This window comes from Pteropus alecto, unplaced genomic scaffold (assembly GCF_000325575.1).
Source record: "Pteropus alecto unplaced genomic scaffold, ASM32557v1 scaffold155, whole genome shotgun sequence".
Lineage (NCBI taxonomy): Eukaryota > Metazoa > Chordata > Mammalia > Chiroptera > Pteropodidae > Pteropus > Pteropus alecto.
Window position 1 is genome coordinate 17,728,502 of NW_006438113.1, and position 27,633 is coordinate 17,756,134.

Sequence of the window (27,633 nt, forward strand, 5' to 3'; positions counted from 1 at the left end):
TAAGTACCACAAAGCTATGCTGAGTTTATCACATAATATATAAAACAACTTATTAACATTTATCTAAAGAGCAAAATAACCTCTACATTTAAAAATATATACTCTTTTTTTAATCTTCAATTTACATAGTGCCTTTCCTTCTAAGTACTTGGATTAATATTTTCTTGGCTAAAACGTTTGAGGAAAAGGTGTTAAAATTACCTTCAAGTAACTTAGCCACGTCTAGCTGATCATTATGACAGTAACAAATGGAGTCTTTCTTCCATATTACAAGCTGTCCTCAGAATCACACTATACAATAAATTTGGATATTGATGGGGAAAATATGTATACAGTCATTGCAAAATCACGTTGCAAAAGTATATTTCCTCCTCTCCCCTCCCCTGCTTTCTCTTGCTTTGTTTTTCTGCCCTGAGTAAGTTTGCAAATACATGTCAAGACTGTGCCATTATAAACCTGCTCAAAAATAAATATAGGAATAGAAGAACTAAACATTATGGTAATTAAAGATAATACTCCTGTAGTTGAGTAATCTTAATGTTTTGATTTTACTGCTATCGTCACTCAGTAAAGTTTTACTTGAATTTTATGGTCGTTTCAAGTCTTAGCTATTCTAATTTTTTAAAATTTCTTCCATACAATTTATTTCTTTTTGTTCTCTGCTCAAATGAAGTCAGTAGGTGATAGGAAGTTTTTCTTTCTCCTGTAAATGTTGTGTATTTTTTCTTTTAAGCTAAAATAAGAACAAATGGCATTAGTACCAATACTTTATAAGGAATGCTAGAGAGAAGCATTTTCCTTTGCTACATTTTATACTTCTACACTGTAGCACAAAGGGAGATTCTGGCTTCTGAAGGGCAGGTTTCCAAGGATGGACAGAAATCAGATTGGATTTATTGGGCAACAGAAGGAAAATACCCAAGGAGAAGAGAAGGTTGAGAAACAGATGCAGGATGAAGTAAATATAAGATTTGCCTAAGGAGAATACATGCAAGTAACAGGGGCATTGCCAAATGTTGAGCTGAATAAAAAACCTCAAATTAAGAATGCAAATTATAATTTTGTAAAAAAATCCATGTTGGTGCCCATAGAAATATCTTGGCACTAGAATACCTTTCCCTCTAATAATTGAAGCCAATCTGCTTATGGAGCTGCTCTTCCCTGGATCTTTCAAGTAGCACATCGAGTGAGCTAACCATAGCATACTAATGATGCATTATTACTCAACAGCTATAATCACTCAGAGACTGAAAAAGGTCTAGAAGCAGATTCAACATAATTAAAGTACTAAAAGAAGCCAGGTAATGAACAGACTCTATTTTGCCACTGGGTAGAAATGATATTGAATATATTCCTCTGGAATTATTAATTTCCTCATTCAGAACAGTAAAATCTATCACAGTAATTCATATGCTGCAATATTACCCGAGATCCATCTATATAACTTAAAAAAAAATCACATCTTATCCACTGTCTTATACAGTTAAGAGTGATTCTGCTGTAGCAGAATTTACTAATCAATCACTGTAGCCTTTTTCTAGAAAAATGGTGTACACCTGGAAACCTTCTCAAGCAACTCTCTAGGAAGCACTTGAGTTGGTCCATCAGATAAAACTTGGTTTAGGGTAATCCTTATGAGATAACATCCTTCTTTTCCACCTTCGCAATAATTAGGCCAGGTCTTCATAATCAAAGTGAACCAGTATAGGTATGCTAAAGCCAAGAGGTCCGGTTATTCATTTATTGCCAAGAGATCCTGAGTTATTCATTTATTAACTCACAAGTATTTACTGAACTTCTTCAATCAATGTGTCACTATGTTAGACTCTGAGCTCAACAATAAATAAAATTCAGTTTCTGCCAACAAGGAACCCAAAGTTTAATGGATTTGTTCCCACGATATCCAAATCACAGAAAAAGTGAGAGAGAATGGCTAATGATTTTCCAAATAGTAAATTTGTTCTTCAACTTTTATGGTGGCCCTAGAGCTATAAGAACAAATATTAAGTTATCATACCCAAACAATTATCTCCATGAAGCAGAATATATGTTCCCCTATTCACTAGTTAAGCACTAAAAAGTATACACATAAATGGTATCAATACATAAAACGAATGTACAACACCAATACAGCAGGCGTGTTGTAGTGCAATGAGAAAACCACGGATTTGGATCCAAAAAGACTTCATTTTGACTCCCACTCCTCTACTTATTAGTCGGGTTACCTTGGCCAATGGATAGCTCTCTGGGCTTCAACTATCTCAACTCAAAAATAATATAGAAATACTTATGGTTATGGCAAGAATTAAGTCAAATACTAAAACAAGCCCCTGGCGTATAATAGGAAATGAACAAATATTCATAAAATTGTGATGTCATGTGCTATCTAGCATGGATGACATCTACTAAGAACACTGTCACAAAAGAAGTTAAAATGAAAAAGAAGTAGCATTGATCCTCTGGATGATACCCTTTAAAAGATACCAAGACACAATGTAAGAGTATTTAGAATGGGCTGTCCATTTATTTATTAGCAGATGGTAACCCTTAGTCACTCGAGCAGCTGTTCTGACACTCTAGGGACACAAAGGAAATGAGTGATGATTCTTCAGAAATCTTTCACTACTGCAAATGGGAGTGGTAAAATAAACATATGAAAACACCTACCACTGCTTCTGTAGGAATCAGCTTCTCCAGTCGTTCTGTGTGCTACTTGATCTTTAATTTATGGAGTCAACAGAAAGGACTGTCTTCAGCCACACAGATGCTGAGCAAACAGCTAGGGCATTGATTTTGGTGTTTGGCCAAACTGATGGCAACATTATGTTGACCGAATATCACTGTCTCTAATAAAAATGCTTTATGTGGCATCTCAGGAAAGGGAGAGTGCTGGCTGGCTGTAGAAAAAGAAAGAGAGAAATGCAATTATGAAGTGCTATTTTCTATTGGGCCACTTGCCTTCTGTGTTTAAGCATTATGTAGTGATTTTTTGATGTTTGTTTTCTGCTGATCATTTATACTTTTATTTTTTTCCTGTCAATACCACCAAACATTAGGCAAGAGAACTGTAAATATAATGTAGCTTTTCATATCAGTACATATTTTCAATAGAGCAGTTAAAATATTTTATTAAAATATATGTAAGATATGCAATCGAGCTTTTAATTCATCCTTTTACCCAAACTAATAGCATTAGCTAAAAATATGATATACAGTCTGAAAAAAATGAGTTAAAAAAAAAGTTGCTTCTCTTTAGACTTCCACTGAATCAGAGTTTTCCCCTAAAAGCTAAATTCAGGCACATAACCAAAATGTGAAAGAATAATTATTATTTTTACAGCATTAAAGGTATTAGCACAACCAAGTATAAGTAAGTGATGGGGAGAAACAGATGTAAGAAACTCAAATACACTTGTAAATTGAAAATAAGCTTTAATTTACTAAAGGTTATAGTATGGAAGAATACTTGCCTAAATAACCTTGAGAAGTAGTAATAAACATAATCAATTTGCTGGTTGCGATCCTTTGCTACGATAATTGATTTTCTGTCATTATTAATGTGTATGTATACATATACATATATATACAAATTTTTATATAAAAATGACCTTCATGCCACAATTTCACATAGAACATACTGAGCTAAATTACTTAGCACAGGGGCCACATCTCCACTGTAGAATATTCACACATAGAAGCTATATGCATATCTTATCCAATGACATTAAATCTTTTTCTATTTTTCTTGACTGATTGCTGAGCCACAGATCAAATCAACAGTACAGTGATTTGATTCACTGCTTGGAGACCGAAAGTATAATGGCAAAAATATCAGTTCACTAGTCTTACTGCCAAATGTCTTTCATCTTTAATTCATCCTGCATACTACCAACACATTCACCTTTTTAAAATACCAATTTTATCATCTTAATAAACTTGTAGCACAATAATTACAACCTAAAGCTTTGTTGTCAAAAAGCATTTGTTCATATCTCAACTCTGTTACTTTTTAGCTATGTGACCTTGTATTTTAACTTTTTTTTAAACCCGAGCGTCAGTAGTCTCAGCTGTAAAATGGGAATAATAAATCATCTTATTGCCAGAAGAATTAACTAAGATATGCTACAATATACTTAACACCACAACTGTATCATAAGCATTACGTTTTCATGGCATCTCTTTTCATAGCACCATGTTTATGGGGAAAAATCTTCAGCATAAATTTCTTTTTTATTTTTCAGGTTCCAAATCCTGCCAACACATTAGAATCATTTAGGCATTAGTCTGGTCATGGAGCACTAGTATATGTTATGACATTATGAGGCCTTCTCCTAACTGTTCCAGTCCACTAATCTCTCCCTTCTTTTCACATTACAGGCCTTTTATATGCCTCACCATAGCACAAACTATGGTCTCAACAAAAATGAAAGATATTGCATTCCAAACATACTCTTCATTGGCATAATTTTACTAACTGGATTAGAAATTATATTGCAAGCATAAAGATATATACGATAAAAGCCTAACTCAAACTTACTTGAAGAATAAAGGCAATGTGTTGACTGATGCAACTGATCGAATATATCTGGTGACCAGGATTTAGATGCACAAGCAATGTCATCAGTGCTCACTCATTCACACGCACACTCTCTCTCTCTCTCTCATTGGTCAAGTTCCCACGTGAGAAGTAACCTGTACTAGGCTGAATGGTGTCCTCAAATAATTTATAGCCACCTGGAATCTGTCAATGTGATAAATTTGGAAATAGGGTCTTTGCAGATGTAATTAGTTAAGATGAGGTCCTACTAGATTAGAGTGGGCCCTAAACAGTACTGGTATCCTTATAAGAAAAGGAAAGGATACATAGAGATACCTAGAAAAGAAGGCCATATAAAGACAGGCATAGAGATTGAAATAATGCAGCTATAAGCCAAAGGATGCCCAGAATTTCTGGAAGCCACCAGAAGCTAGGAAGATGAAAGCATTCTTCCCTAGAGCCTTCAGAGGGAGCATGGCTCTACTGACAACTTGATTTGGACTTCTCAGCCTCCAGAATTGTGAAAGAATAATTTTCTGTTGTTATAAGCCACCACATTTGTGATAATTTGTTATGCAGCCCCCCAAAAATGAATACACAACCCTAATGGCAAGAGTAAACTTTTCTAATAGTGGTAGGAAAACAGTTCTAGGATAGCCTCATATTGGCACACTGCAATATGAACCCATCTTTAACCAATCACTATGGCCAACAACAGAGGTAATTCTGGCCAGGATTGTTTCTCTGTCTTCTCTTTCTGCAGGGTAGTTTATAGTCCCCCACATAAATTGTCCTGATAATAATGTGCCCCTCTGTTTCTCAGGCCAGTCTGGACACAGTAACAAAGATTCCAAAAACACAATTATCCTCTAAGATTGGCCTTGACCTATCACACCATGAGAAGCCTATACCTATCACAGCTAATGTTGAAATTTTCTTCTCAGATATCACCTCCATCAACTCAATAGTCTGTAGTTAGCAGTACCCGGAGAGATCTATACAGAGGCAGCTGGTTGACAGTTGCTGTAATCTTCAGAAAAGGAAAGCAGTCACATCCAAATCTTGGCCTATGAGAGAGAAACAGAAGTAAAAAATAACCTGACTTTACTCTCCTCTCACCCTTTACTCTCATGCCTGTGCTTCTCGCCGTCAAATTCATCTGGAAGCAAAAGAGCACACTGAGGCAGTTCACAGAAGTCGGGCTCCTACAGGGTACACAACACAGAAGAGAAATTTGGATTGTGGATCTGGAAAGACAAACAGAAGACACCCAGCACAGTGGCCTTGTAAGAAATAATGTAAGAAATAGATGACAGCTCTGGCATGAGATATAAATAGAAAAAGATAAATGGAATGTTTTATTCATTGATTTTTGTCCATGAAATAAGTTGATGAATTATAGATTCAGACCCTTTAGGTAAGTCAGCCAAAACATACTGAAACGATCATAGCATATTTTAATTGACTAGTCTAAGAAGATGTGAGATTTTAGCCCACCTATATCCTTTCTCTCCTGACATCTCCACAAATTTGATTTTCAAATATTACTTCGACTCACTGTCCATGGTCTTTCAACCAATCTGCCTATGAGAAGCTACAAGATTCTGCATTGTCTGAAGTTGAATGCAAAGGATAGGTGGGGGTTTTAAAGAACAAAAATGAGGAAGCAGTCAGGCTGGCATGATTGATTGTGCATATGTATACATCATGGAGATCAATCTAGTCTCCTTGAAAAAAGAATTTTTTAAAAGTTCAGATGACTTTGCCGCTAATCCAATATATTGTTGTCCCTCAGTGAATCCAGCTGAGATGCACGGTAAGGCTTAGTGCACCTGCTTTTGTGAGAAAAAAGCCACCTTCGATAGAGATGTTGTTAGCCATCAGAGGCAAGCAGCTAACTTTATGTGGCAAAAGACAGACAAAAGCAGATCCAACCAAGGCAGAGAGTAAAGTCAGTTAATCTTTCCTTTCGGGAAACAGGGCTGTCCTCCTAGAGGGGTATTCACTGTCACCCAGGGGAAGCTTTGTGTGTGCGGTAACATATCCATGATCCCCACTGAACCAGGATCAGAAGGAAAATTAGTTTACTTAGATTTAGTTAGCCAAAGACATTGCACCTTAAGACAAGGGAAGATGCTTTTAACATGTAATTTCAAATCAGACTTAAATTTCTCACTTATTGAATATACATGTATTAAGAAAATATTGTACCTGCCATATCTGAAATAGCATTATTTTATCTGAAATTACCTGAGTTGAAATTCCAGCAAAGAGAGATTTTTAAAAACTAAATTATTCCTACAAAATCACTAAGAGTTTCTTATAACCCTAACTATCTGAATAATTGCCTCAATTTCCTGTGTCATTTAAAGTTCAGAGATAATCTCATTGGTACTTAGACTTCATGATTCACTGATTATAAGACATATTTATCAAAGCAGTAACATGGATTATACCAAGACTGACTTTCAGTTATATTCTAAAGTGGAAAAAGTAAATTATCAATAAATGATAACTGGAGAGTTAATTTTAACAAATCAGGTTTTTAAAAAGAAGAGCTAGAAAATCAGGGTAAGAAAAATGGGAAAATAAATAGATCTTGGAAGATTGTCTCACTTTTCTCACTCAAATTTTGGTCCTTAATATTTTAAAAGTTGCTTATTTCACTTTCCAAAGGTAGTTATTCAAACATCATCCAAATTATGAAATCACACCTATTCTTATACATAGAAAATGCTTCTTTAAAAAATGTTTAATCTTACTGCATAAATTTCCTTATCTCGTAAAAATGTCCCCACAGCTACATCTACAGATGTGTTTAGATATTTAAAACTTTAAGATCAGAAGCTAGATTTCTTGTCAATTGTATGCAATTAAATTTGCCTAACACTATTTTAAGGCCATTTCTATAAAAGTCATAATAAATTTAAATGCATTTCATTACAATTTGGGGAACAACAGTTAAATCATTTCGGTTTAACAAAATATTTTAATGAAATAACCTGTTCAAGTAGGAATCACGACAGATACAATGCCCACTTTCAGGAAATATACAGTTTAGCCTGGCACTCAAATTAAGAGACCACTTATGTTAAAATAGCACCAGAAGAAGGAGTTACGTTCAGAAGTTGTGTGATTTATTAGTATTTATGAAGGCCAAAATTGTCATGCTCATCTTTAAAATATGGATAGAAAAAAGAAATGTAAATGTGCACAATGTGATCAGAAAGGTCCGAAGACTTGGTATAAAAACTAATATAACACTGCAACTCAGAGACCATGAAGAAGATAAGCCTGTCTTTCTCCACTGGCAATATAAAAAGGAAATAGGGTTTCTACTACTCTGCTCTGGAAGTCACAAGGTTTAAAATCCTCTCAGCACTCTAATAGCAGATCATGCCTAGCTTACTCCTCGTATAGCCTTATGGAGGCAGTGTGGACAGATGTGGGTTTAACTTTCAGCATTACTGCTTTCTTTGAGTAAGTTACTTAATCTCCCTGTATCCCAGTCTTCAACTCCGCAAAATAAAAATAATATTGTCTATCTCATGGGAGTTAAAAGTAATGCACATAAGACCCCTCAGAGGAGTGTGTCTAGCCACCAAAATAAAGGGGGTGAGATACATCATTAGTGATAATAGTAAGAATAGCAGCAGGTGTTCACTAGTGAGTGATAGTCCTATGGCAGTTCCACACTAGTAACAGCAACTCTTGTAGTTCTTAACTGGTAGTGGTAGTAGCTTTAGAAGTACAGAAGCTGAGGACTCGGAGGTTCGGTGCCCTCCCTAAGGTTGAATGGTGGCCGACTTAGCCTAAAACATGGTATTCTTGAATCTGCCTCCAGTTCTCTCCCTACAATATTATACCACCTTCCTACTCTAAAAAGATCGTGTTTCTATAAACAATTGTTTGTGTTATTATCAAAACAAATACAAAAAAGCATTTAAAGATATTAACCTTCTTAATAATTTAAGTCACCTCATGCCTGAAATCACCAGGTAGTGTTAGATAGGCAAAAAACCTAGTAAAACATCAACTGCAAACACTGACCTATTATTTATATACAAACAACACCAGAGAGAATTTAAAAGAGAAAAAAGAAAAGAAATCTAAGTCTATTAAAACAGCCTTTGAAATGTTAAAATAACAAAAAACCTTCAAGAGGTCATTCCAAACTATTGGAATTGTGACTGTATATTGGCTTATTTTGTATAATGAGACTGCAGCATTATTAAAGGAAAATAGTTTTATTTTAGCAGTGTCATTATATCGCACTTACTAGTTTTCGCAGCACTCAGAAAGAAAATGGCTGGCAATATCCATGCAAAGTATCCCCAAAATGTATTTAATTTGCATTAAGCAAAGAACACTATGGCAAATGCATAGAAACCTCTCTCTCCAACATCTCTTCCTTTCCCTTCCTACAATCATCACCCAGGTTCCAGACCTCATTATCTTGCATTTCAATATTAAAATAACCTGCTGTCTTGTCTCCTCCACCTATTTTCCCTTTCCACAAGTCCCTCCCACACTTTCCTTGCAGGAGAATTTTGCTTTATCACTGCTCTGATTATGTCTCAGTGCTATGCACAAACCTGCAGTGCCTCCCCAAACTCCAGACACTAATGAACCTAACCTTTACAGTTCCCTTGGATCTGTCCCAATGCAGCTGCAATAATTCCTATAACGACTTACATATACCTAATTGTTGCCCAAATATATCTATTAATTGTTTCTTAAATATTCTCTGAACATTCTCATTTTCACAACTTTCTTAATGCAGTTACCTGCACTGTTTCTATTCCTAGGCCTATTTCTAAAATCTGAAATCATATACAACACGTTAGTATTTATATCCAAACCTTAAATTGTTAATAGAGAGATAATTAAATAAATCATAGACATCAAGATGATAGAATATTATTTGATTTTTAAAAATAGTATATTTTGGAAACATTTAATATATGAAATACTAATGATATATTTTTTAAATAATGTATAAAATACATATATTATCATATAAATAACATACATATATTATTATATGTATATATTATACATATTTTATCATATATTATCATACAAAAAACATTTTTCAATGTAAATATAAATGAAAGAAAAGTTTATCTGAAATAATTTTTCTATCTTAAAAGTGGGTCTTCTATTCTGTCCTTTTATTCTGTCCAGTAGATACATTTTTTTGATCTTTTATTCTGTCCAGTAGATACATTTTTTCCAAATTTCCTACACCAACACAGAGTATTTAGCATTTTTATAAGTTAAAAATTATTATTTTTTAAAGTAATTGATCAGCTTCTTTATTAATTCCAGTCCAAATACTTCCTCCTTCATAAAGCTCTGGCTATGGTTCAACTAGATTATGTTTTCTTCCTTTGAGGCATCAGCATATTGAGAATCTCTTTCACTATATCCCCTTGCATATTTTGGACATCATTGGAGGATCATCTGAAATAACTGGTTACAAGCCCAAACTTTCTTAATTATCTGGCACTCAAGCTACCTAAACATCAACTCTCCACATCAATATTATTCTTAGATGTGATAATTTGATCCTAATTCCCTTAGGATATTTTGTTTCAAATAAAAATAGTTCACTGGTATTTTTTTCTCACTAAACCAGGCATAACATAGAACTGATGATTTAACAACAACAAAATCTTTGAAAATAATTACTATTAACAAAAACACTTAACAAGTTCGTAATTTGAAATCTTATGTAAAAGATATCTTGAGTGAAATAAATTTTTAAAATAACATTTCTCGGGTGCCTGTTATAGATTATGCCATTTAACTCTCAGTTGTGTCCTTCAATACTTATTATTGGTAGTAAATTGTGATCTAGTATTAGGTAATGATAATGCCTTTAATTTACAGTCATGGTATAGACCTTGTAAGAGAACACAGGGAAATGTGTTTATTTGCTTATAATTCTAGAATCCTTTCCTGAACATAAATAATTATTTCATAACCACAAATTAGTCTATTTTTAAAATTTATTATTTGTTCAGCATAGGCAGTCAGGAGGCTAAAATTGTTTCTCTAGGGCTTGTATGTCCTAATACTTTAAGTCACCAAAGTCACCAAGCTTATTCAGGAGGAAACTATAAGATAAAAAAAAAAAGAAGAAGAAAGGAAAAGAAAAAAGAAAAAAAGAAAAGAAACTACAAGATTTATTATAAAATAATATTTCTAATACGTAATGCCAGTACTACTTCTGAACCTGAATATTTCAAGAAGTATTAGTTTTGCACTGGAAAAAAATTATAGAATGTTTGAGATTATCCCCAAATTTCATTTGTCTTTATCCAAAGTGACAAAGGAGGGAGAGGATGGTGACTAGGAGGGCATTAATATTAATTTTATGTCATATACCAGGTACTTTACCTAATTTAATTTATCCAATTGTCAGTTAATTCTCATAAACAATCCCACACATAATACATTATTATTCCTATTTCATTATCTAAAGAAACCAAGACTGAGAGATTAACTAAAATATGCTAGATCACACTAGAAAGTAGCGTACTAGGAGATTTAATCTAAAAGTCCAATGCTTTTGAAAACATGTGATGATGTTTTGAGTTATCAAGGAATAAAATAGTGAGAAAGAGAGAGAAATCTGACATAATTTCTTGAATGATATTAGGCTCCACAAATTAGCAAATCTGAAACAGAGCTCTCTGTACCATCCTTCTCTCCACCTAAAAGCCTTTGTGCTCACCATCTTTACCACTTCTGTTAACATCCAGTACACAACACCCATTGATCAGGTCAATAATCAAGGGACTGACATGGATTCTCTTCCTCACACACTTTCCATTGAATCCATCAACAAGTTTTGTCAGCTCCACCTCTGGATCTTCAAAATGTTTTTAGATAGTTCTTAAATTTTGTTATACATATGATCTTTTAAAAAAATATACTGATACTTGACGAGGAAGCTAAGAATACTCAATGGAGAAAGGAGTCTCTTCAATAAATGAACTTGGGAAACTGGATAAATGTGTAAAAATAATTAAACTAGACTGCTATCTTACACCACTCATTAAATAGATTAAAAACAAAGATATGAAACCACAGAAGTCATGGAAGAAAACAGAGAAAAAGCTCCTTGACACTGGTATGGCAATGGTTTTCTAGATATATCTTCAGAAACACAAGCAACAAAAGTAAAAATCACCAAATGGGACTACATCAAAATAGAACACTCTGCACAGCAAAAGAAAAAGTCAACAAAATTAAAAGGCTACCTATAGAATTGAAGAAAATATTGGCAAACCATGTCTGACAAGGGGGCAAAAAAAAAGTTACTTACAGAAACAAAGAGTAGAATGATGATTACCAGAGGACCAGGGATGGAGGAATTGGGGAGATGTTGGTCATAGGGTATAAACTTGCAATTAGAAGATAATTATATTCTAGATTCTAATGCACAGCACTGTGATTAGTTGACAATACTGTATTATATACTTGAAAGTTTCTAAGTGACTACATCTTAAATGTTCTCACTACAAAATGAAATAATTATGTGACATGATGCAAGTGTTAGCTAACACTACAGAGGTAATAATATTGCCAGTGTATATAATCATGTTTTCTACCTTAAAATTACACAATGTATATGTCAACTATATCACAGTAAAATATATATACACTCTCATGTCATTTAAAGGCAAACTGTTTTTCATCTAGTAATGTAATGCCACAAAAACTGAGACAACAGTATATATGTGTGCTACATATTACTGCAGGATCTATGAACAAAGTCTAAGATGAAGACTAGAGACAATTTAGGTACCAACAGAGTCTCAGCAGACTGGAGGATTAAACTCCCTCTGCATTTTCTAAAAAGTACAAATGTGAAACATTTGTTTCTACTTCCTACACAGGGATTGAGAGGCTGCCTCATGATAGGACCTAAAACAGTTGTCCAAATAGATGAGGTGGAAAGAAGCATAGAGAGGGTCCTAAAAAGGCAATACAAGAGACAGAGGGCAGAGGATGAAGGTTCAGGATGTATCTGCTCTTGTGCCAAGAAGGGAAGCTACAATGAGAATGCAGTGGTTTTGCCCAATGAGTCTATATAAATCCAATATTACAAATACAGAGAGCCTTTAATGAGGAATAGGTGATGACTAAAAACAGAGTGTGACTTCTAGATGGACACTAGTGCAGTGGACAGTATAATTTGTTATTTAACTTCTGTATATCCTGAAACAAGCTTGTGTATAAGTCTTGATATATGAAAAGAAGAAAATTTACTCACAACATGTGTGTACATGCATACACAACTGAAACATACTGGTTTGGATATGTATTTGTGTGTGTTAGGAATCCATATTTATTGCAAATATGCTATATTAGATATATATATTATAGACTATGAAAATCTTCCTCTTCTCTTTTATCTTTTCAAGTCCAACTCAAAATTTAACTCAAAAGGTAATATCTGCCCTCTCTGGGTTTGTACAGCAATTCTTTGAGCTTCCTATAGTAATCCCATGCTGTATCATAATTATTTGTTATAGGTCTTATCCTCTCACTAAAATGTTAGTGTTTAACAAGAAAAACTTGGTGTCTATGACCTGGCAAAATACCTGTCTAATAATGAGCAATGAATACATAAACAAATAAATGATTTCTTTTTCTTTGTTTCAGAAACATAGAAATTATGTAGAAGTTTTATTTGTAAGGTCTGCCAGGTATAGGAAAAACTGTACCCATTAAAACAAAATTGGAGGACTCGTCAACAGCAGAGCCTTAGAATTTGTGGAGGAGTGGATTCTACACAAACCACATCTGTGAAGCAGCATGTGGTTTAAATCCAACATTAATGAAATGTGCAGATAATTCTAAACAAGGAAAAAAATAAGAGAGAACTGAATTGCTGAATGACAAGCTTGGGGAGTTGGGTAGATATAATAAGACGAGACTTAACATGAATACTGCAGGATAATTTACCAAGGGAAAAACCATCAGTAGCTGAGATATAAAATAGAAATCCATTCTCCCTTTGGAAATAAATAATGTTAAAAAGATTCTGGTTATAGTAGATAATAACTTGTATATGAGCTCACTTTGTAATGCTGTTGCTAAAGAGTCAATTGCCTTCCCAAGAGGATGAACATAATGGACCATTTTAACCAGACACACGCGTGTGCGTGCGCACACACGCACGCGCGCGTGCGCACACACACACACACACAGAGGAGAGAAGTGCCTTCAGAAATTTTAGGAATCACCTTGATTCTACTGTCTGTAATTGGAGCCCTTTCAATAGAGAAAGAACACCTTAAAGTTTGAGGAACAAGCAATAAATATCATGAAATAAATCAGAGCCCATTTAATTTGGAAAACCTTAAAAGGGCTCAGAAAGGTCATTCTGTCCAGTCCAATGCAATCAGCCTCTGGCTGCCAGACAACAATAAGAATTATTGCTAGCATCTATTGAGTGCTTACACTGGGCCAGGCCCTGCCAAGTATTTGAAAAGCGTTATCACACTTAATTCCCAGAATAGATTGATGCCATTGCTACTTGACACTGTATCCATTTTACAGATAAGGAAATTGAGGCTTAGAGACAGTAGGGAAATTGAATGCGGTCTTACAACAATGAAGTGACAGCACCGCAGTTACAACCCTGGCCTCTCAGAATTCAAGGCTGTGCTATTTTCACTGTTGTATTTTCAATATGGCAATCTGCTATATATAAAACTGTAGGTCCATGCTCCCCTACCTGATTTCCAAGGTCTTGCATTAACTAAGGAAGCCACTTTCTTTCTCTTCACCCTAATCTCCTTCAGCTCCTCGACCACTACTCACCCTTGAATTCAGAACTTTCTGACAAATTTTGTAAAATCTTATCTGTATGCCTTTGCTGTGATGTACCTAGCCTGGAAATATCTCTCTCCACCCAGCCAAATCTTACAATCCAACCTTCTCAGGAAACTTTAAATAGCTTATATTCTGTTTTTAAAATTATTTTCAATCGTTCTGCACATGTTTTTATTTATTTTACTACAGCCAACACTAACCTTTACTTGTCTTTATCCAATTCATAGCCCAGCACCCCCCAAGACACAGACATGGCATTCATAATTTCTGTTTGGTTGTTCAAAGAGAGTTAGGGAGATAGGGACGATTTATAAACACCTCCAATGTTTGGCATCTAAAGAGAATGATACTATTCGCAGAGAAGAAACTGTGAAGTTTAAGTTTACTGTTAAACTGAGCAAAATGAAAACCAGAAAACAAACTTTTTATGAAAAGAGAAGAATTAGATCTCCTAAGCCCAGCTTTACGAAAATGTATTGACATTTGATGCTCGGAAATTATCCACTTAAACTCTCAGCAACAGCAGTGAGAGAGCACGGCTCTGCCAGACAAAAATCCTGGGTTATCGAAGGTGTCCATCTGTTTCTGTTCTGTGTGGTAAAACTCTGGGTGTTATGCACAGAAATTTATTCTGACTTCCACATCTGGGATGTGAGATATCAGATTGTGAAAAGGGCATGAGTATTGAATAAATCGAAATGTAATGACCCTCAGCTCTGAAAGTATATCTACCTGGAGGAGAGCCTGCTCCTGGGAGTAATCCAAGAGCCTGCAATCAGCTGAATGTTAGTGCATTTTACTGTTGTAACCCCATGAAAAGAAAAAATGATGATGAAGCCATCAGCTATTCTATACCACACATGTTCCATCGCCATTGAAAAATGTCCCACATCTGTGTCTTAATGCTGGCATCTGCTTCAAATTACCCTCAGATGAGCTCTATAGCTCTTACCTAATTGGACACTATCAAAATGATATGGCTGTTATTGCTTAGCTTCTAGTTGCCCTTTATGCCGCAGTCTGGGCTGCTAATGAATCTTCATATTCTTATGCAAGAGCCTTGCTTTCATCAGAAATTCTAAAAAAAGTATATTATAGCAACTTGTTCAAAATATCTTATGTATCAAATTATGAGTTCTTTCCTAAATTTCTTATTGTCTTTTAACTGAGAAATTCTAAAACCCGCTTGTCTAGTAACAGTTGGAAACAAAACTAATAGAAATTAAGTTCATCCAGACTTCAGAAAATCAGAGTTTTAGAGAGAATAGAGAGCTATTTTATATATGAGATTGAAGATCAAGCAAGTAAAATGGTTTCCTCAATGACAAATGTTAAACTAATGGCAGAATCAAGACTAGGACCCAGATTTCTTTCTAGTGCAGGAAACAGTCTACACTCTAGCATTGCCACTCTCAGTTATTACTACTATCAGTTAAATCTTATACAGCCAGCACAGCAACATCGAAGGAAAGTTGAGTCCATGTACTATTTCTCCTTTCTTCTTGATAAAACTTGACACCAACCTAGATAGAGGATATCACTGTGCTTTGTTATCACACAACACAAGAGTCAAGTCACATGGCCTTGAGAAAAGTGACAGAGAGCTGAAACATGAAAGCCAAAAGAGAGGTCTACCTTGAATTCAATATATGGCAAGTTCAAGAGGGAGTTGGCACACTGCAGTATTTTTATAAGACAGGCTTTGCCAATAAGATGATGGCAGAATATAAACCATTATGACAGTGTTTTAATATTAATGATGCCTTATCCTGAAAGTAAATCAAGAAGATATTTCCAGGGTATAATTTATTAAAATTATTTGCACTATGAACAATATGGAAGGCTATATTATATAGCAAATCCATTTCAGTGGTGTTCTTAAATTTTGCAGCATACACAAATAAGAAATTTTATCTCTGGATAGTTCTTAAAATGTATAATATATAGATTATAAATGTGAATACATTTCATAATAAAATTAATTATTTACTTCTGTGTATTAAATACAGCAGTGAATTTCATATCTTGGAGAATAACATCACCATCAACTCAAGTTCCCAAGTGGGAATCTTAAATCATCTTCACCTTCTCCCATGCTTTCAATTTCTCATTCTCTTCAAATTTTATTGACACTGTCTTCCATGCACTTTTGCCCCATTTGCCTGCTCATTACCCCTGCTTAAATGCAATCTCATTTCATCGAAAAACTGAACAATTTACCAAAACAGTAGCCTAATAGGCCTCATGGCCTCCATCCTATTTTTCCCAACTCCTGGGTTATCCCCCACTTGGCATACGTTATATGTTTTTCAGCTACAAAGCTATTCAGGTTATGTCTCTGTTTCAGAACCTTCAATAACTTCCCACTATTTACAGACTAAAATTCAAAATTCTTTCAATGACCTATATGACCATCAACTTCTGGCCACAACTGAGCCCTCTGACCTCATAGCCAGGCTCTTCCCTTCACATGTCCTGTCCATTTAACTGAACCGAATTCTTTGCATACTCCAACACACTCATATCGTTGTTAATTATTTTTCTATCAACTGAAATTACTAGCTGTTCTTATTCCGCCTGATAAACTACTGCTCATCCTTAACAAATCGGCTTTATATCAACTCTTCTCTGAAGTTGTCCTGCCTATCCAAGGCATGAAAATTTGTTCCTTGAATTTCTCTATTACTTTAATGTATACTTATTAGCACTCTTGTCACATCTTATTAATGTTTCCTTTAATGTATTTTTCTCATTTGTTTTTGAGAATTCCTGGCAAGCAGGGACTAGGTCTACTTGTCTTTTTATCCTCAGTATCCAGCACAATACAGATATTTACATTTTTAAGTAACTAATGAATTTGTTTGCTTAATATTTTGTCATTTCCAATAGTCATAGTGATTGGTCATTGTCTTTGCTCCACAAAAATGTTTGTTATTCATAATATCAATTCAATAATCAATTTTTATAGCCACATCACATACAGTAGAAATTATCAGGAGAATAAAAAGAAATGTCATTGGATTTGGCAATCACCATGGTCACTGATAACATTTCAAGGAATAATTCTTGTAGAATTAAAAAGAAGTTTGAGGAATAAGAATGAATACAGCAATAACCAACATTTTTACTACTTGTAAGACTCCCTCAGTGCTCTACATACATTATTATATAAACCCTGTAGGGAGGTGACCCCTGGCAGGTGGTGATGGTTCGGGCATGTATATATATGTTAGAAATTATAAAATCTTACTTTTAAATAGGTACAGTTAATTATATGCATTAATAAAGCTGCTAATAATTCAAAAAAAAAAAAAAACCTCTGTGGTACTTACCATTATAGTCTTCATTTGTAAGATTAGAGTATTGAGGCACAGAGAGATTAGGAAGGCCAGGTTCACACAGTCAGCTACAGCTAAGCATTGAATCCAACCGCTGTGACTTTAGAATCTATGTGGGTTTGTTCCCTACTTTGCCGTACAGAAAACTCTCACTCTAGAAGTGCTACTATAAAAGAAAGGAATGGATACACAGAAAGGGAGGTGGAGAAATTCAACAGGTTCAAGCAAAGATTTTCTTTTTTCTTTCAGAAGGTATAAGGTTTATACCTATTTGAGGTAAGAGATAGAGAATTCCTAGAAAAAAAAAATGATGATAAAACTTCACATTTAAATGCTTTATTTTAAATTATTTATATTCAATCACCTAATTACAACTTTAAAGCATACTATTATCAACTCTAACCAATAAAGACTCTATCACCATTCATTCCTTGGGCAACATGTCACTTGGGCTGAAAGCAGCCATTTTAAAGAGAAACCACCAGCAGGAAAGGGCAAATGATTGAATAGGGTGCTTCCATCCCACATCCTAAGGTCAGGAGCTAAATAAACACCTGTTGACAGTGGAATCTGCCTTCCAGGTAGAAGAATATATTTGAGAATGTACCCTGTAGGATCACTTCTTTAAAGTGACCCTACAGGGTAAAGAGTGTGGGCGAAGATGGTCTGTCTTGGAACCTTCACTTTCTGAGAGAAAAGTGACTAAGTTGTTCTACAAAGGACAGTAGAATCCATTATACATGTAGTCTGGGCTCTAAATTCAGCACACAAGGCTACCCTTTAAAAATCACTTGAATTGTGGATAAAAGTATGAATGAGTTTTATGAATCCAATCTTGTAAGTAATTTGAGAATGAATCTTTGAGAGCCAAATTTTGAAAGATCTGAAGGAAAGTCTAAATGCCTGATCCTGGACATTTAAACTATTCTTTCAAATTACTACCAAAGGCTTAGCAATGAATACGAAAAAGGTAGAAAATTCAAAACATTTCTGCTTGCCTAAAGGGTTTACTCCTCTCACTTTTAATTTTATGTTGCTCTTGACTTAATACCTATAGTTTCATGAGTTAAATAAGATGGTTGAGTGATTCTAAAGTTAACTTGTAATGAGAATCTACTATGTCACATTAACTTGTAGAGTAGTAAAGTATGTAGTACATAGACTGTAGAAAGAATGAGATAATGTAATCACTTCAAGAATCTAAATGGGAGACTGAAATTAAATATCATAGGATACATGAAATAGTAAATGTCTTATTCATAAAGCCTCAGGACATCACCTCAACATTTATGAGCTCAAGATCAGCGGTTATTGCAATGTGCCATTCTCTCCCATACGGAGTAATTGCTGACACAGATCATTGTTACAAAATTAATACAATTATATTTTCATTTTTCTACATGAAATATATGTATATGTATGTCTAGTTAAAATATAATTACAAACTTACCATGCATTCCATTTCAACAACAGTGGAAAATTTGCTCCTTGCAAAATAATAGAAAAGTAGAATAAAATATATCCAAAGTTATTAATAGAACCTCATATTCTGCTATCTGTGCTGATCTCGTTACTATTGTCTCAAAAGGTTACTGAATGATTTCATGAAGAAAATAATTTTGATATTTTCCTTCTTCCCATCTGTTACCGTAATTATAAATCATAGTTAGTGTATTAATAAATATGTTTAAATAAATATATTATTTTCAGTATGTATACTGTTAAGTAAAATTATTTTCCCTGAATGTAATTTTAAATAACCTCTTATTACTATAATCCACACTATTTTTCAGACTAGGTACTGGTAGGTTAACCACAGTGTTTTTCAACAGTAGAGTTTTAGAAAACATGCTGAGAAACACAGTGAATGGAGTTGCTATTTCTCATAAAATATATTTCAAAGGGGATGACTAACATAATTCTGAATTGTCAAGGTGGTGTGTCTTCTATATACTCTTCTATTTTTAATTTCCATTAAGGAAATTGTATTTTCATATGATTTATACACTTAAACATTGCACTATAAATTATAAGACTCACTTTATTTCTTACTCTTACTCTTTTCAACTGAGAAAGAGAACCCAGGAAGAGCACAGTATGCCTTTTCAGTGTGTCATCTCCTGCCTCACTCACATGCTTCTCTTCCTGCAGGCCTTCCGGTGTTCTATTAGTGGCAGGATTTCACTCATCAGAAATCATCTCTGCCTTCTCCCTCTCACACTATTATTTATTCCTCACCCTTATATATATAAATACACACACACACACACACTAGACACACATATATATAGGTATACACTTACATACATAAATACATATATACATAATATATTAGCATACAGCCCTACAAACACCTCAGCAAATACCTCAACAAACACCTCAGACACCTCATGCTAGTTCTACTGCTACTTCTGTCTCTTATGGACTCTGTTCCTCCTGCAATTGCATTCTAACAATGTTTTCTGAAGGCAACTATATATTTTTAAATGAAATACACATTATAAAACGTGTGTGTGTGTGTGTGTGTGTGTGTGTGTGTGTGTGTGTGTGTGTGTGTGTATGGGGGAAAGAGAGAGAGAGAAAGAGAGAGAGAGGTGAAAACACTTTTAAAGGTCTGTTGGAAGTATCTGTCTTTCGGTGAAAGGCATAACCTAGGAATTTCATTGTTTAGTGTGTATATATCCACACATACCTACACATATGTATATTTGAATTCAATTATGTATAAAACATTAACTTCATATTCAAAATAATAAAAACTATAATTTAGAGACTTAAAATTTTCTATTAAACAGTTCCTTGTTTAAACATGTAATCAAAATTGCAATGACATGATATTTAGAAAATAACAGTATTAAATCATTGCACATAAGAAAATTTGGATATGAACAATTTACTCAGATAATATATCTATGTATCTCTATCTCTATCTATCTACCTATCTATCTATCATCTATCTATCTATCTATCTATCTATCTATCTATCTATCTATATCTTCAATATTAAACAAAAAAAGAAAGAATGAAAGCTATGAGACCTGTATGAGAGTCTCTGTTCCAAAAGATCATTATGAATTGGTCCCAAACTGTGGCAGTAGAGATAAGAAAGAAGTGAAAAGATTCTCGAGATGTCTATCTTAGAAGCAGAGTTGTTAGGACATGTTTATGAATTGAAGTGGGAGGTGAGGAGAGAGATGTCAAAGTTTACTCCTAGCTTTACAACAACAACAAAAAACGCCAGGGTAGGTAGAAATGCTATTTACCAAGATGGAAAATACTGGAGAAGTAACAATAAAATTAAGGGGTTGAGATGTCTTTTGAACCTCCAAATGGAAATGTAAAGAAGATAGTTTAATCTGTTTGTTTGGGGATGAGAAGAGAGATTAGGAATAGAAATAAATGTGAAAGCAGTCACATTTTAAATAATAGGTGGTATTTAAAACCCTGTTAGTAAATGAAATAGAGTAGAAAAATGTGTCTAGATTAAGGAGAGAGAAGGCTAATATTAAGATCTGATAGAGCAGATAGAGCAGGTAAAAAAAAAAAAAACAACACTGAAAGTGAAGTCAGGTAACTGGGAAGAAATCACGATGGTATGGTATTTGGAGAGGAGGACATCTTTATTTCTTTTTCTTTTTAGAAGGAAGTCAACTGTATCCAGCTTTGCTGAGTAAAGAGTAAGATAAGGACTGAAAGGTACTCATTGCACGTTCCATTTCTGACAGAGTGAAAAATCCTGAAAATCTTTACGTTATAGATCACCTAGAAACACTGCATAAAATACAACCAACACTGAGCTCATGAGAAAGTAAGGGAAATAATAAGGACCAAAATAACAAGGAGGAAGATGCAAACCAGACCACTTAGTTCTGACCCTACAGAGCAAAGGGGTTGGGACTCTGATGAGACTTGTTATTGACAGGGTTATTTTATAGCTCTGTACAGATATAAGTTACAGAAAACTGATAGTAATGCAAACAATTCCTGTTCCTAGCAATGCAAATGAATTTTGTCCAGTAGAGAAGTAAATCTCTGAAAGAAAATTTCAAAAGGTTTTAATCTAATAGTTCCTTCATTAATTAATGGGTTAGTTCAATTTTTGACACATGTTTATTTTACATTTGCATAAGAGTCATGTTTTTAACTTTTTTGAAAAATTATGTTATTATTCCAACTTTCATCTTTGGCAAGAACTACTGAGACTGCACACATGAGATCCTCATAGGAAATTATTCATCAGGTCCCCTGTGCAGTTGATCTACTTCCAGAATGTTCTAGACCCCACCTCGTGACTCACATAGATAATTAGTCCTTTACCTTGCTAGCTCTTAATCTTAGCATAGTTTTGGTAATTTGGCTAGTATTTCAAATATATACAAAGGATCTTCCAGATTTCAAGTACAATAAATAAACTGAGTTTATCTCAGTTATTAAACTTTATTATGAGGAGTTTTACTGTAAGTAAAGGGAAGGAAAATGGGGAAAAAATCATTTCTTCCATCATATATCTAGAATCAGGACAAACTGATAATTATTAAAAACTGGATCATTCAGCATAACATATCATATCTTTTCTTACCCAATTGAAATTTCACTAGAATGATTCATTAATCAATTATCAACAGATAACATTAATTGAGCATTTAACTACTTTTCTGGCACTTTAATAAGTACTTTACATATATAATCTCATTAATCCTCTCAACAACACTATGAATTAGATATTGTATCATATTCATTTTAAAGATAAGGAGATTAAGGCTTATCATGTTTAAGTCCCTTGCCCAAGATCACAAAATTTTTTAAGTAGGAGAGTTAGAAATCAAACTCCAGCTGTCTCGATCTAAAGCCTATATCTATCATATATAACTAAATGATTTTAAAAACTTAAGGTTCGCTTTATGGAGCCAACGATTACAAAGTTCTCTTTTGAAAAATGGTGAGATAACTGGCATTCAGAGTTCTCAGTCTTAGACATTAGTAAGGAAGATCACTTACAGGCAGGTCAAAGAAGCTCATGATATTTGGGGGACATTGCAAGGAGAGAAATTTATCTAACTTTATAGGTACTGCAGCTGAAATCCAATGGTTAATTCTTGACGTGGCTTCCTAGCCTGAGAGGGCTTTTAAAAGTCCAAACTGAGATTCTTTATGAAACTTTTAGCAAAGCAAACTTAAGAATGCCCACAATATCTAGCACAATGCTTGAAATGTCAGCTTTGCCCAATAGGAATTTCTTGAATGGATGAATCTATAACAATTAATTAACAATCATATTCTTTTGTTAATTCAATAAATATTTAATGAATTGTTGCAAGTTGTGTTTCTAGTTTCTGAAGATAAAAGGGTAAATAAGAGGCATCACAGAAATTACAGTCTGGCTCAATCTCTAGACAAGCATCTAGAAATCAGTCTTTACACCTGTCTCTCAAATTTGGCTTTATAAAAGCATTTTTCTAGGAAAACATTTGATAGGGACTTTCCTTAGGAAAAACAACACATTCTGAAATATAAAATTATCTCTAAATCTACATACATACTGGCAGAGAACATTATGAGAGCTGAGTAGGATATAGAAAGAATTTCAATAAGTAAAAATATTCAAAGGATCAAAATTGGAAAAAAAAGCATGAAGTTTTACTTTTGCTCAAAGTCCAACTCATAAATACATGTTAAATAATATTTCTGCATGAGGTAAAATTTCAACCAATGATGCAATAAATATTTTTAAAAATGCCTGCTTAATTTAATAGACCTGCCAAAATAAACATATATTTTACAACAATTCAAAACATATTTCTTTCAGCCTAATATGATAGCTATCAGATTTTCTAACAAGAAAAAAAGGACTTGTATGCTTTTTTCAAATCAGTGATTTGATATTATTAGTTGTTTAGTCCCCACCCCCTTTTTTTAGGCTAATATTCCTATATTTTTCAGCATTCTGGAAACTTGTATGATAATTGGACAAATTATAATTAAGTAAAAGTACCATAGTGAAATAAGCAAATAAAATAAAAATAGTGACTACTATACTGAATGATTTGGCTTTTATCACATGTGACATAATTATTTCCATCAGCTTATCATCCAAAGACACTAGACAACCACATTATCAACATATTAGCTCCTCTAGACTTTCCAGGACATTTGTGTTCTTTTTTTTTTCTTTACTACATACTCTAAATATTTCTGTTCATGAAAATTAATGAACTTTAGATGTTAGTTGATTAGAACTTTATGATTTACTATCATCTTTGTTTGTTTATGGTTACTTAATGTTTTCATTAACTTCCTAGCATTCCTCTCATTACAGAGGCATTTCTATAAATTCTCCAAAACAAGCACCTGAGGAAGAAGAGAGTGGTACCCCAACAAACATACATGTTCTTTTAAAATGTATGGAATCAAAGTAGGAACAGGAATTATCTAACAATTTAAAAAACAGATGATTCATCTGGACAGTGGCTTATGAGCATATTTAACATTTCAAAAAATTAGAACTTATCAAGTACTTGCAAGGTCACACATTGCTAGAGGTAAGATCATTTTTAAAACCTACAATACAATCTAAGTTTAAAAACTTGCTAAAATGCAGTTTCTACAATTTTCCTCAGTGATTTATTTTTAAAATATAAAACTCCTATTTTTCAACTTAAATCCCTCTTATTGAAAGTGATTATTTTAAAGTCTGATTTTTAAAATATGTAGTAGTGGCTACTTTCTTTCAAAGATCTAAAATTTACTTTTGGATTGGACCTGCAGAGGTATTTTGCTTGTTTTTTTTTTTTAAGTTTGTGAGTCTGCATCCTTATTGTCAAGCAGCAGAAGCTATTAAAAGCTTTTAATTCAACAAATGACACATGAATAAATGAAAATGATGGCAGACATTCACGCCTATTACACCATTCTAAATTCTATGTTTCTTGTGATGCACCCTGACCTGGGCCTGCTCTTTAAAGACAGCACTGCCTTGCTGATGGTTGACCACTTGGAATTCATTATGACTCCAAAGCAAGCCTGGGATTTCAAATACTAAAAATTTCACAGTCAGGGACCTTCATTCAAAAGAACTCTGTCTCCTATTTCTGCTAGGATAAGATAAGAAACCACAATGGAACAAAGAGATGAGAAGTTCTGTTCCCTGGGGAGGCGGGGGCGGGGTGGAATATCAGCAGCTAGTAAGCCAGGGTTTTCATAATACAGGGATTCTCACCAGTTTTTCTACATCTAGCTCTGAGTCCACTTCAGACCAATCTCTCTGCCCGTTGTTGAAAACTATGCACCAGCACTGAATCCAAAAATGCTATACATGTGAGTAGATGAAGTAGGAACAGATCTAAAAGCCAACTTTAGAAAAGCACACAACACATAGCCCTCCTTCAAATAATCTTGTGAAATAGGGTTCTTATAAACCAGAGCTAATGCTGAAAATTTGCAAATACTCTCCAGGAAATGAAGCAATTCACAGGAATAGGTTAATCAACCCTAAATCATCATTGAATCCAACTTCCTCAGATTTTAGATGTTGGCATCACACCAGGAAAAATCAGAGGTCTGATTTGTTCTTGCTTAATGCAAAGAAAATTTTTTTAAAAGTACCAAAAGTAGCAGCTTGTGAAAATCTGAAGTTTTTATGTTTCATGGACCTCCACCCAGAACAGATGAATATCTTTGTTTTCAAATGATGCAGATTTTATATATGGAACTATAGAATATATTAGTTGACCATTAATCATTTAAAATAGTAAAGGGCTTCAAAAAGATTCTCTCGATTATAGTATGTAATTCTATTCTTTACAGATTATTTTCTTTCTAAATTTCGGCTTTTTTTTAAAAAAAAAATACTATCCTTGGCCATTTCCTCTTATATTTATGAACTGGGCTGTTATTTGGCAGCTTTTGCCATGATTGTACCTGCAGCTGTGACTACAAGGCACTAGTAAGATTGCTGCTGAACTTTGAAGTCTAAGGAAAAACACATTAATAATTTTATTGGAAAACTTATTCCTACATTGTAATAGCCTTCATGGTGAGAAACTCATAGGTTAAACTAAGATTTTGTAGTTGAAAAATTCTCAAATAAAATTCTCAAATTAAAATTAAATATGTCTACAGCCATGCTACCCTGAACAAGCCTGATCCCGTCTGATCTTGGAAGCTAAGCAGGGTCAGGCCTTGGATGGGAGACAACCTAGGAAGAGCAGGTGCTATAGGTGTAAAAAATAAAAAAATAAGGGACTGTAAGATGACAAGGTCCTTGCAATCTGTGAGGTCAACTGAAGGTTGCCTCGCCTGAAACATAAAAATAAATAAAAAAATAAAAATTAAATACACTCCTTGGATAAGCTTAAATGATTGACCATCTGCATGAGAGATGTACAATCAAGGAGTCTGGCTTAAGCACCAAAATGTGGTTATTTAAAAAAAAAATGCTTTTATATATAGAAGGGCCTCTTATATCATCAGGGAACCCAATAAATAAATATCTCAAATTATGTACCCTTTTCCTAAATTTTATCATAGGAGGAATGTTAGAAGTGAAAACTATGAGTGGCAGAGATAAAAATGCTTCAACCACCAGGAATTAAACCTGTAGACCTATATTAAAAAATAAATGTTGGCATTTGTGTCTCTTGTTTCTGGCCTGCAGAGAAGTGTTGGCATTTGTGTCTCTTGTTTCTGGCCTGCAGAATAATTATGTACTCTCTGAAAATTTAAAAATAGGTTTATTTTCTAAGAATTAAATTATAGTAACTAAGTGAGGTGACAGATATGTTAACTTGATTGTGGTAACCATTTCATAATGTATATGTATATTAAATTATCATGGTGTATTTCTTAAAAATAATTGTTATAAAATACATTAAATGAATGAATTTGAGTCATTCAATCAGAGCTTAGACAAAATAGTTTTTATCTAAAGACGACTACAATTTTGAATATATTAAGGCATCTAAAAAAAAAAAAACTTATCAGAAGGGGTGATGGGTGTCTTCCATGAAAACACAGGAGGTAAAAGTGACAGAGGCAAATACTGGTTCCCATTCTTGCAGAGCACATGCAAGAAGGCACCTGGGCAAGCTGACCAGATTCTGGTGATAATGGAGATACTATAGCATTAGAGATTGCAAAGTGGTGACTCAGAGGTAAGACATGTTTCCTTTTTTATTCTGAATTCACTGTGCTGATTCTCGCAATCTCAACAAGTCAAAATAAAACAAAACAAAACAAGCCAATCAAATAAACAAAAAACCTTTAAGTGTACTTTCTTAAGTTTTAGAAATTAGAGGTTCTATAAAATTTTATATTTACAGCTTCTCTTATAAAATTAGATTATCTGACAAAACTGTATCTAAGTCCTTTCTTGGCAAGAATTGACTGGAATTGAGTATTAGCTGCTCTCCATAGAAAGTACCTTTCATGTTTGTTTAATGCACAGTCTCCACCACTCCCTAGTTTATTCTTCATGCTAAAGCATTTTGACAGCAGTTGCTATCATTGCCCTTTCATTATCTTCATATTAAATTTTTTTAGAAAATAATATTTTCTTTACCCATGTTTCTATAAAAAGTGGGAACACTGAAGTAGCTACAAGAATAAAAAGCCCTGGTCACGCCCTGGTTACCCTCTATGCCAAGCAACTGTTGTTTCTGTTAGAAGCATAGTCAACTAATAAATTAGCTTAATCTGGGCAATGTTTTATGTGTGTCAACTGATGGTCATTGTCACCAGTTCAATGCCAACAGAAATACCCAATTTGGGGAGTGGTGAAGAAGGAAATTTCATTCAGTACAAATAGCTTATGTGATACAGGATGGGTGTGGAACAGTCTAATAGTGTTGCCGCTTAATTATGATATAATACAGTTGTGGAACAGCAGGGCTCTGAGGTGGCCCTCAG

The 27,633-nt window shown here is 34.0% G+C and overlaps 1 pseudogene; it reads left to right on the top strand.

The window, feature by feature from the left end:
- The first annotated feature begins 871 nt into the window (after positions 1–871).
- Positions 872–27,633, top strand: part of LOC102878158 — a 68,363-nt pseudogene continuing 41,601 nt past the window's right edge.